This window comes from Pholis gunnellus, assembly GCF_910591455.1.
Source record: "Pholis gunnellus genome assembly, chromosome: 15".
NCBI classification, from domain to species: Eukaryota; Metazoa; Chordata; class Actinopteri; order Perciformes; family Pholidae; genus Pholis; species Pholis gunnellus.
Genome location: NC_136542.1, coordinates 23,027,656 through 23,040,231, shown reverse-complemented (window position 1 = coordinate 23,040,231; position 12,576 = coordinate 23,027,656).

Here is a 12,576-nt window from a genome sequence, read left to right as displayed (position 1 = left end):
TTTCTTCTAAAATCACAGTTTATGCAGAGTTAAGTGAATTTGAGTCCTTAGTTAAGGCAAGCCAAGTCCCAAGTCTAGTCCCAAGTCAAGACTTAACCCCTAGGCCTATTTTGAGGCCTCTCCTCGAAAATGTCATACCCATACTCAAAGGGGCTTATCTCGCTAACTACAAGGTCTATTTGAATAATTTCAATGGAATTATAACACTAACACTTGTGATAGTTTTTTAATATGTGTACATATCAGTGTATATGTTACTGGTAAATGCTGAATGAATATAACACACAGCTCAAATTGAAAATGTTCAGGTTCAAAAAAGCACTTTTGTCTTTGAAATAATGCAGCAGTAAGCCTAAAACTTTTTGATAAAGTGAAGCAGGCCAAGTTTATAGAGGTTGGAGTACAGAGAGTTCATGCCAGCTCAGGAACCAGGTTTCCAGCTGTTCTATTCTAATTGTATATACTATATAACTATGTATTTCACTTGTTTTATCACTAATAGTGTTCAATCTATCTAATACAGCAGTTTGGCATCATTTTGAACCATTTTTGACCTCTCAGGGGCCTGATTTATGTGTTTTATGTGATTTTTTTCGTCGCTCCCTGTGTGTATTGGCAATTTTTGAAGCCTATGATTGGTCGATTTGCACGTGTGATACGTCTTAGAATGCGGAAATGAATTTAGAATGCAGTGGGCCATTCAGTCAGGTGATTGACAGACTTTTTAGCCACTAAAACTCCAAAAGAGTTGCGCAACAGACCGAGCGTCGAAATGATTCGCTGAAAAGTAAAAGGAGGACTATCTATGCATAAATGCATGGATTAACTCTATTTTACTCTCAAACAAAAGAGAGGGACGGGCGCATATGTAGCGAAAGGATTTAAGTGGATTTACAGAGTTTTTCACCCAGCAGACCAGCTCAAGGTACAGTGCGTTTCAAATTTTTTGCTCTGTGGTTTCGTTGTGCTTGTGTGTGTTCCACGGTGTAATGTTTGAATGGTTTGAAGGAGAGAAATATGAAAGATATATGCGGATTCAGGGTGGAATTCTACTGCTTGCTAATGTGAAGAATTTAAGTATTAAAAGCATTATTTCGTAGAATTAATAGCACCCCTAGAGGTGAATAAAAGTGGCACAAGAATAAAAGGTCACAATGTGTTAAAGGTCACAATATGTTTACTTATATTGTATTGTATTATATGTTTACAGTAAATTTACCTATAGAAGTGTTAAACCATAAAAGTATAATCTTTGAATGTATTAAACCAAAAGTATAGCCACTGATTGTATTAAACACTGTAAAGAGTAGTCAAGAGGGAGCGAGAGGGATTTGAGTGAGGCTTTCCAGAAGATGATCGTATGAGGTGATAAACAGAGAATCGACAGCACCTCAGGAAGTGGTCAGCAGGAAGGATGAAACAAGGAGGTGGCTAATAGATTTCGGCCAATCACTGAAGCTGATGGGCATTTTCAAACAATAAGATACTGTATTTTCAGGCCAAAGATCAGATCACTTGGGACCTTCGGACAGATAACTAGCCTTTGCTGGACTGTGTGGGGGAATTTCATTTGATCTCTGTTTCATGAAACATATTTCTATCGATAGTGTAATTCAGTTTGCAACTGTTTTAGTTTCTGTTAATTATTAAATACTTTTTGATCATAACTTGAGCCAGCTGAGTTTTTTGGCACGGCTGGGAGACGTGCGGCCTTCCACAGTTCTGAGAGGTTCTCAACCCCAACACTAAGCTATTGTTCGGCCATGAGGGTCTCTTTTTTTGTGATGATATCTGCATTCGGAGTGCGTAGCTTGCTGTAGCTCGCCGAAAAATACATGGTATTGTGCTAGAACTTGATAGTTTATACAGTACTTTGTGTATAATTCTCGTTATACAATTCGTCGTTAAGTAGGTATATAGCATGTGGGTAAAATTCATTATATTTGTTTCGGAAAAGTGATTTATATGATGCTCTTCTTTGCTAAACACTCTCGCGATTGGGCGTCGCGAGGGATTATAAGGTTAAGTCTAGTCTCAAATCAAGTCCCAAGCCAAGTCCCAAGTCCCAAGTCTGGACCAAGTCAAGTCCCCCCCTCCTGCTACTCCACCTGTCACCAAGCTACTGGAGGTCCAGTCCGTATTGCTGGAGGGGAAGGGAGGCACGGGAGAACCAGAACCTGGATCAGAACTGAGCGTAGCAGACTGTCAGGGCCGCTGCAGCAAAATGACAGGTTTTCTAAAGGCGCCTGGAAACACTACAGTTTTTGTCCACAGGGAAGTAGCTTTATTAAGACTGTTTATTTCATCATTTTCTTTTTGATCAAAACATATGAATTTTTTTGAATATATAACACAAGCATTTATTTTTCTGTCAAGTCGCGATTCATCAAAAAAGTAACTCAAGTCCACGTCTCTGTTAAATGCTCCCTGTCGGAAAAGAACAATGCGTGTTTGCAAAGTAGCTAACATGCATGTGAAATGATTACCTTAGATCCAACAGAAATATATATATATATATATACTGGTAAACAACTCAAACAGGTTTCAACGTACTACAGCTTCCATGTCTGCCAACGAAATAAGATCCAGTAAACTTTCCCAAACATTAGAGTAAAGGTCTCGCTTCCTCCAGCTGCTAAGCATTTAATCCTCTGAAATATGAAGAAACAGTATGACTGGCTGTGTTTGGATCTCCTCGCAGCCCGTAATCCTTCATTAATTGCAAATTCTGGGCATCCACTATAACCTGGGCTCATACATAGACATCAATACTAATTTCATATGTTTGAGCATGAAACAAGCCCCGTTGTGAGACAATTTACATTTACATCTTCAGGGGGCAGAGAGGAATGGTATTTCATGACAGCAAACTTATGGCAAGCTGGTGTCGAAATGAAAGTAGCAGCTACCTGCATTGTTTGGGATTCTTTAAATACCTTCCCGCTGTTAGCGCAAAACCGTTTCCAAAGCCTGTACAGCTATTTAACACTGTCGTACATAATAGTGTGGCCACATGATTTGTGGTCACTGACTGAATAAAATCCTCATTTACTGGGTTTCTACTAGAACATGTTTACATTCTTTAATGTTCAAAAAACACATTCTTTTTCTCGCAAGGTCTGTCTTTATATAAATGTATTAGCCTTCTGTCTGAAACTCTCCGTTTAAGCGCCTGTCTCTTTAAGACCCCCTCCAAAAACAGCCCAGTCTGCTTTGAGCCTGCATGTGACATTGGAAGGGGAGCCAAATCGGATTGGCTTGTTCAATCACATGCTATGCATACCTATACTACCATACTAAATAGCATGCCAGAAAAAGATGTAGTATGTCCCAATACATAGTATGTCAAATCAGTATCTCAGGAAATACCATGATGACTTACCACATCCGATCAAATTTTGCAGTACGCAAACCATTGGCAGCGTTTCTGGCTATTCTGACCCACAATCCTCTACGCAGCGGATATATGAATAGTTGGGATGTATATATTTCCCAATTAAAGGCACACTGCATGCAACAGTACGCACGTTGTAAGGGCAGCTGCAGTATGTACCAAAAGTAAAAAGAAAAGGTTTGCGATTTGGAACACATGTTTTCGGATCTACAAAAAAACTGACTGGCTCGTCTTATTTCACAGTTTGTGGGTTGGTAGACACTCCAGATACCCAAATGTATGTGTAGTCTTACGACGCATATTCTCCTAAATTGTGACTTTGAACAGCTCACGAGTTCAGCATTTATCAGCGAGTTGCTTTACCCTCTTCCTAGAAATAATTGCGTCAGCTACTGTAAGTGTCAAGTTTGTCAGATGGTGTAGTGCGTGTCTACACTTGGACTGAAGTTTCAGGAGTCGATAGAGCTGCCCGGGAGCCTCGGCGGCTTGGCCTGTCAAAGCAGGGATGACATTATCCAGTGGAAGCTAGGGATTCGGCCCCTGGGAGAAAACCAGGCAAGGGGCCTTGATTAATCTCTTCAAATTTGGCAAAACCAAGGGGAGGTCAAATCTATAATCCAGAGGCAGATAGTATATCATAGGGGAGTTAGATTCATGTCAGATAATGACACTCTGTCAGTAATTTAACCTGAGCCTTTTAGCCTGACCCCCAAAACTCAGTCAGTGAATTAGCCATGGCGACATGTGGACACGCACACACACACTCACACATTCACACACACACACACACACATACACACACACACACACACACACACACACACACACACACACACACACACACACACACACATTATGCCCCAAGTTTCTATGATACTAAAATGGACCCACCATGTCACAGTGAGCAGTGTGTTTAGTGACGCCACCAGGAATGAAGTACTGTTGGACTGCAGCCTCACTGGTGAGACTGCTGGAGTGTCCGGACCTTTTACAGAATTTGACACTGCGCAGCTTTTGTATCCCTGCTCAGGTTTGACGCCAAGGCTAACAGAAGTAGTTGAAGGGAGGGAATTCTCCGAGCATCTTTCTGCAGACGTGGGCTGGGTTGTTTGTAGTCTTGATTTGACACATCTGCCGGTAAAAGAGGTCCAGTCGACACCTCAAGATCTCGATAAATGAATTCACACATTTACACCATTTAGTATGTACATACACATACGCACGCACAGGATTTTGTGTGCGGTGCAACTTGCAGACATGCACACATGATCCATTCATCCTTTCTATGAGCCTCAAAAGTGGATAATGACAGCCAGAACAGTAGTCATATAATATTTGTCTCCAATTTTGTACTAGAAAAACAATAAAGGCCAACTCTACCAACTTTACACCTGAATATGAGTTTCTATGTCAAGAAGTTGTATAATGTCTTCTGTGGCTCTGAAGGGAGTTTTCCAAAGTCAATCACATGCTATGCATGTGATTGACGTAAATGAGGATTTTATTCAGTCAGTACCTGATGATGTCATAGTGATGTCATCAGGGTTGTATCAAATTAGGCATAGAGACACATTTTTAACAGAAAACCATCACAAACTTAAGGGTAGTGTTTGGAGGACATGGGCAATTACCAGGCGGTAAGGTCTAATGAAAGATGCTAGTTGCATTTTGGGAAACGTAAGATCCACTGTGTTTTTGGTTTTGGTGTTGACCCCTACTTGGACTTGAAGTCAGGCTCTCTCGGTTTCTCCTGCTTTCACTTTGACCATTGAATTATTTTTCATCTCTTTCAGGAGATTATGTTTTCGACCGTATGTGTGCGTGCATGTATACGCATTGCTGAGTCTGTCTGTCCACAGCTTATCTTACATACTGCTTGATCTATCATCCTAATATTTCCTATACTTTTTGAGTCCTCGCATGCTTTTCTAGTTTAAAAAATATAATGACTGAGTCCCTCAGATGGGGACCCACAGCAATTATGGTTCATGACATGTTTCGTATCAGACTTGTGTCACGCTTGCAGAAACGCACAATAGCACGTTATTAACATTGTGAAATGGTTGGCTAGGTTAAGGAAACACTACTTCTTGGTTGATGGATAGTAAACAGATCACGTTTGCGTTAAAATAATAATGTAACAACGTAACACGTTTCTTACGGGAACGTTACGTAACAAGCTTAAAGTCAACGTTTACTTTCGGTTTTGGTTACAAACAGCGGCCTTCTGGGTGAAAGCCCAATGTGTGTAATTTTGCTGGCATTTTTATTAAGAGCTTTCTATTTTGAGCAGCACTGAAGGAATCATGAGCAACGGGTATTCTCCAAAACCAAGCCAAATCAAGTCTATTCCATCCATGTAGCCCGACATCACAAAACACAATTTGCCTCAAGGGTATGAAGAGAAATAAACATAAGTAAGCAAACATTACACATGACTTGTTGTGGCTGATTGACATGCATTGCGTTGCCGCTGCAGATTGGCCACAATGACAAATGCACAAGTTGCATGGCAGGCAATTGTTTCGCCTGTTTATATACTGTACATGGGTGGGTCAGTGACAGTTGTGTCAGGATACATAACAAGATGTGCCAACTGACTAAACACACACTAGTGCTGGGCGGTATATCGGTTCAACCGGTATACCGGCTTTAACGTACAATATGAATTTTCACATACCTTCATACCAGTGCACATCCGGAACAACTGCTGTCTGTCTTCAACAGGCTGTTAAAGATATAGTTCGCTGCTGAGAGTGTTTGTAATGGAGCTAGTTATGTTATCTGTATTGAGAGGGACTCCTAGTCATGGTCATAACTTTATAACAATTAACAACCCACAACTAACGCTCTTTAACAGAGCAAAACACCACGACACAACAGTCTGTGACACATAAACAATTTGTAACACTAATAATTGTACATTTTTTAAATTTCACCGCCGAACTGCATGCTGGGTACAGCTCACTCGCCTGCTAGCACAACAGTCTGCTAACAGCTGGGAGAGGCTCCGTCCTCCAGTAACGCTACATTACAGAACAGCGATGCAGGATGAACAAAGACAGACCGGAGATGCACCGATAGAGTTTGACACATATGCAACGCTGATTACGTGTAATATGTGTGGTATTTGTTATAAATGTACGTTGGTACATAGAGGGTGATAAGAAGCTGTACATGGAGGGGATTAGGAGCCAGGGGAATGTAGGTGAAGGAAACTGGATGAGACGGAAGACACGCCACACAAATAGCTGTTCACCGCTCGTCACGATCCTGTAGACCAGAGATTCTCAACTGGTGGGTCGTCGCAGACCCGTTTTCAGTGGGTCGCGGGCCTTTGCCTTAAAGCAGCGGAGTTATTCACGCTCCTTTCCAGCATTTACGGCACTTGTTCAGCGCTGCAGGAAAAACACCGACCAATGCGTTGTAAATTACGTCACCTGATGCAGTTTAGCCAATCAAATAAGGGTATTCTGATACGTTTCCTGACTCCAGTGAGATGTACCCACACCGTGACATTGGGAGGAGAGACAAGGAAAGAAATAATGCTGCAGAGCTCATGAGGCAGTTAAATATTTGTATGATCTTTCTAAAGAATTTAGATTTTAAAAAGACCACAGTTCTTAACCAATGCTCCATAAACAGTGCCTTTAAAATGTCTGTTAAATAAGTACATGTTTACGAAAAAAGCCATGATATACCGTGACGCCACCAGAATTTTGCAGACACACTTTTGGTCATACTGCCCAGCACTAACACCCACTGTAGCTGAAATATCAAAGATGCAATACTCTGTCTGTAATTGTCATTTGGAAGGTAGAGTTTTTATGATCAAACAGAGACATATGATGTTCGAACTAGGGCTGCAACAACAAATCGATAAAATCAATAATAATCGATTATTAAAAGAATTTCATTATCGATTCGTTGTGTTGAGTGATTATTGCGCCACTCAATAATGTCGTGTTCACACCAAACGTGATGAACGCGACGCGAATCGCGTCATTTCGCCGGTCTCGCCGGAGACTATTTGTGTTCATTCGCGTGAATCGCGCTGGATGCGCCGGAGAAGGGGCACGGCTTATCGGCCTGAAAGCCGTTCAACTGTCCGCCATCAACCGTGAAAAAAATCACCTCTATTTCTGCCTAGTACGTGTTGTGGAAGTCCCAGATATCCCGGGAAACTAAACGCCATCATGTCTGGTTCATAACATAGTCCGGAGGAGCTCCGTGGATTTCATTGAGCTCACTGTGTCTAGCAAGCCACACGGCGGCTGTTTACTACAGCTGTATGAAGACAAAATGAACTGATTTGGCTGTGATTTAACGGCAATAAACCGACAAAAAGGGACTCCGAAATAACTACGTAATGATGCCGATTTGTACTTGTTTTCTCAATGGAGCTCGGATCGATCAGTGCTAGGCTATGCTAACATTGTAGCAGCTCCATCAACACTCACAATAACGTCATCTAGATGTAAATACGGCAGCGTCTATTCATTGTTTGCACTATATGGTTTACACACACATAGTTTGGTCCGGTCTCTACTGATATGAGGTATCATAGAGCTCTGGGTGAACACAGACAGCTACAGTATTAATTTCCTGATTCAACAACGGCAGGACGTCAGTGATGACAGGAGAAACATCTCAATGCTTGTCAGGATCCCTGTTGAACCGTGTGTGTTAACCTCTGGTTTCCCCCAATCTCCTCTCCTCATCTGGCTGTCATTTCCCTGTTTGTTGTGTTGTGCCATGTGCTCTGGGATTTTTCCTCTGCCTCCAGTCACTCCCATAGCCACACCCCTGACTGGTGCACGGCTGCACCCACTCAGCCAATTACCTCTCGCAGGCTGACACACCAGACTCTAGTTACACTAATCCTTTCCCCTGCCACTATAATAACCCTGGTCCTGCAGTCTGGGGTTGTCAGTTCGTCCCGTCTTTCACCCGCTTCAACCCCGTATCGCCTGCTGTCTCGAGCGTCTGCTCTCCGGTGTCCTACGGTCCGGGAATCCCCCGTGCCCCTGTTGTGTCCCAACAGTTCTTCTCACCTACGCTCTGCCTGCCTACGGTGTCTGCCTCCGGTGTCCTACGGTCCGGGAATTCCCCGTTCCCCTGTTGTGTCCCAACAGTTCTTCTTGCTGACACTCTGCCTGCCTACGGCGTCCTACGGTCCGGGAATTCCCGGTGCCCCTGTTGTGTCCCAACAGATCTTCTCGCGGACGCTCTGCCTGCCTACGGTGTCTGCCTCCGGTGTCCTACGGTCCGGGAATCCCCCGTGCCCCTGTTGTGTCCCAACAGTTCTTCTCGCAGACACTCTGCCTGCCTACGGTGTCTGCCTCCGGTGTCCTACGGTCCGGGAATTCCCCGTTCCTCTGTTGTGTCCCAACAGATCTTCTCGCGGACGCTCTGCCTGCCTACGGTGTCTGCCTCCGGTGTCCTACGGTCCGGGAATCCCCCGTGCCCCTGTTGTGTCCCCACTGGATTGTTCGCAGACGCTCTGCCTGCCTCCGGTGTTCGCTGATCCGGTAATCCCCCGTGTCCTCCGGTGTCGTGCCACGGGACTCACACCGTCAATCTGCCTGCCCTCCGGTGTCGGACCATGGGTACCACACCGTCGATCCAGCCTGCACGCTGTGTCGGACCACGGGCTCCACACAGCCTTTCCTGTCTGTAATCAGCTGTGATTAATAAAGACCGTTTTTCCTGACGCTATCTCCTGTGGTCTTGCAATTGAGTCCTAGTCCTTGCATTTCCGTGACAACACTGATAGGCTATCGCGCCACAGCGTCACACGATTCTTTCGGTTGGAAATTAATGCTTTGTTTTTTTGTTCGAAGAAATAATCGACAGATTAATCGTGTGGTGAAGCCTGACCGGAGTGGCTTCTGAAGTGGTAGGAGGCAGACACGAGAGACTTTGTTCCAATAACAAAAGGTGTTTTATTTACAAAAAGTGCACTGCTACACGTGTAACCAAACATATATCAAACAAAACAAACGGTTAACTTGGCGGAACTGAATAAACTCAACTCATCATAAACTAACATAATCACGTGCACACAGCTACACACTGATCTTCTCTTCCCCCTGTTCAGTCACAGTCATCTCCTTTATATAGAGCCTCCTATCAGCAGGATCTAATTCAGTGCAGGTGACACCAATTACCTACACATACTCTACTCCCCCCCATACTTGGTCTGACCCAATGACATCACGGATGACATCATCCAGTGTATAAATAGAGGCAATGGTTGGGTGCCTTCCCCTTTAGCCTCTGGAACACATGGTGGGTATGATAAACAAACAATTGTCAAGCATGGTTAGATTTATAGATGAATGCAATATGGGGACAAATGGTGTGTTCTCACCCACTTTGTCACAAATCGATTATTAAAATAATCGTTAGTTGCAGCCCTAGTTCGAACACCGACAGACCATCGTCACCCAGCAAGCTTACTGTTTCTCCTCACCTGACGAGCTCTGAACAACAGTCTAACACAACACAGAGGCCCTCTATTGTACATGAAACTGCATGCTCTGCTGGTTTTGATCTTTTATCTTTGTACACACACACACACACACATGTAGTACCTATTTTCTCATCCTCTGTGTCTCTCCCTGTAACCTCTGTGATGGAGGGTGAAAGGCAGAAGGAGAGCATGCAGCTCAGTTACACCTATAATATAACTTCTACATTAGCTCCCACCCTGGGATGATGCAAAGTCATCTGTACCCCCCCATCATTCTCTTTTTCCCTATTTGTGTGATGACTATAGTACAAAATCTGAGAATGAATAAGACTCCTCTCTGTTCTATTTCTGCCTTGTGTGATACGCTGCCTTTCATTTCCTGGCTGTCATCAAAGAATTCTCCCTTCATTTGTCTCTTCGCTCCGTCTCGGCTGCCATCCTCTCCTCGGTTTATGGCCAAATACATAGTGTAGGTGACGTGTGCATGTGTTGGTGTGTGCGGTGAGTTTAAAAGCATTGCAAAGCCATTACATGGACGGCGATGTTGTCAGAAATATTGATGATTTGTCAACTAGAGATGAGATGGAGTTTTCATTGCCCTGTGGCCAGCAGAAATAGAAAATAAAGCAGCATCCTCACACACACACACGGGCTGTAATCTCCTCAGTGCGGCCTAATTAAAAGTGACACGTTGCTGCTAATCAATACACAAACCCATTGTTGTGCTATGGAAATATCCTGATTGAACTGTCCTCATTCCTATTCGTGCCACAGACACTCGTGTCTAGTCCACACGTACGCAGGTGTTTCCTCCAATCCATAGAAGCACTGTTTAAACTAAATCTTAACCTAAACCCAACTTTACCCTAACTTTAAACCAAGTTCCCCCCCAAACATTTATTATTGCTATGGTCAATAGTGCATAGCAATAATATTTCCATCAAAATGGTACAGCATTCCAAGATCACTTTGTGGCTTTTCACCGCGCATCCAATCTGATTTTCCTGCACTTTTTTTAGCAGCAGAAATATTTTGGCCTGGTTGTTGCGAGCATGGATCGGCCTCCTCTGGTGTGACACATCACAGGGGTTGGCCAGGTGTAACACGGTGACATAACACAGCTTTATTGTGTGTGATGAATGGCATGCAACAACGGCAGCCCTGACGCAGCCCGGTGCCGAATGGGACTTCAAAGGCAGCGGAGTTCAGCACCGAAAGGTATTTCATTGTGACTCTGCCGTGCTGTGGAGGAAGAGGAATTTGAATGCTAGAATCCTCCACGGCAGCAGGACTTCGGAGAACCTACTGGGTCGGGGGGCTTTCCTGTTAAATTCCCACTCAGCTCGTCGCGTTAGCATTCCCCACACTGCTTACATAATGCTGTGTGTGTGTGCCCACCTGTGCTTGTGTTGGGAAGTGGGGGAAAAAGAAAAAGTGGAGAAAATGGATTTACTGTAGGAATTCTGCCAATGTCTCCGATGCATTACAGTTTGTCATTCAAATATTCTCCTGGAGCTCATTCAACCCTGTCTCTCATTTTTAATCTTTTCTATTTTCTCTCCATTCCTGCAATCCCTATATGCTTCTTCTCCCGCTACCTCCTCAGAGTTCACGAGGACATTCCACTCAGTAACGTGACCGATGTTTTCATCAGGTCCACATTCTCTCTGCTGCCGTCTGTCCTTCGTGCCCCCGCCTTTAGTACTTGACAGTTGAGAGGTGGAGATGTGGACTCTGACAAATCCAAGTTTGGTCTATTTATATGGTACAGTTAGAGGGGTTTAGCTCCAGGCCTTTTAGACCCGTGGAGGGACGGCCTAATCCACCCACTTTCACCACTGCCGAGCAACGCAAGGCCGGCGGGACCGCCCGGCCATGTCCCTGCCCCACGTCCAAACTCCTGACCACATGCAGCTGGGATAGATAGATGGAGCGGATGGAAGGAACGGACAGGAGCGGAGGGAGGGAGGGAGAGTCGCTTGACAAGCATGTACTGTATTGAAGTGCATCAAACAGCCAAAATTGTGTGTGTGTTCATTCCCTTGCATCTTGAGTGAATGAATTACACCCCTTTTTCCACAAGAATAAATTCACAAACAAAGGCATTTTCAGAAGAAAGTAATTACTTAAGAAACATGTTTATCTACGCAAATGGCTCAAGAATTAATTCCAAGGGTCTTAAGTAAGAGACAAGAGAGGCATGCTGAGCTGTGATCAATGAAAACTCTTGACATAATGTCCATTATGCAACACTGGTCTAAACAAAAAAATCCCCACTCGCTAAAAGATGCAGAGCACGAGAGTTGCTATAAAAGGAGAAGGTATGCAACCGATTTTCAGGCTAAATGAATGAGACGTACGTGTTGGCAATAGTTTTGGAATTACTTTGATGAGTTTTTATAAAACTGTTACCAGGAGGCCGAAGAGAAGTTATGTGATAACATAATGTTTATTGACAGCAGGAAATGTAACTCAAGACAATCCTTGAGGACAAGGACTAGGCTGAGTAAGTCACTGCGAGGTGCACAGCAAAGATACCGATGCTATCACTTCATTTTGTTCACAGTGTGACATTAGCAGTGACCCCTCCCTTTTCAACCAAATAGGGAAACCTACGGTGGCCTTCAGGTGCGTTTACGCCGCCAAATTGAAGCTGCCAGTTTAACGTAAACGGTTTGCCTTCACCTTTTATTTCATCTTTCTCCTA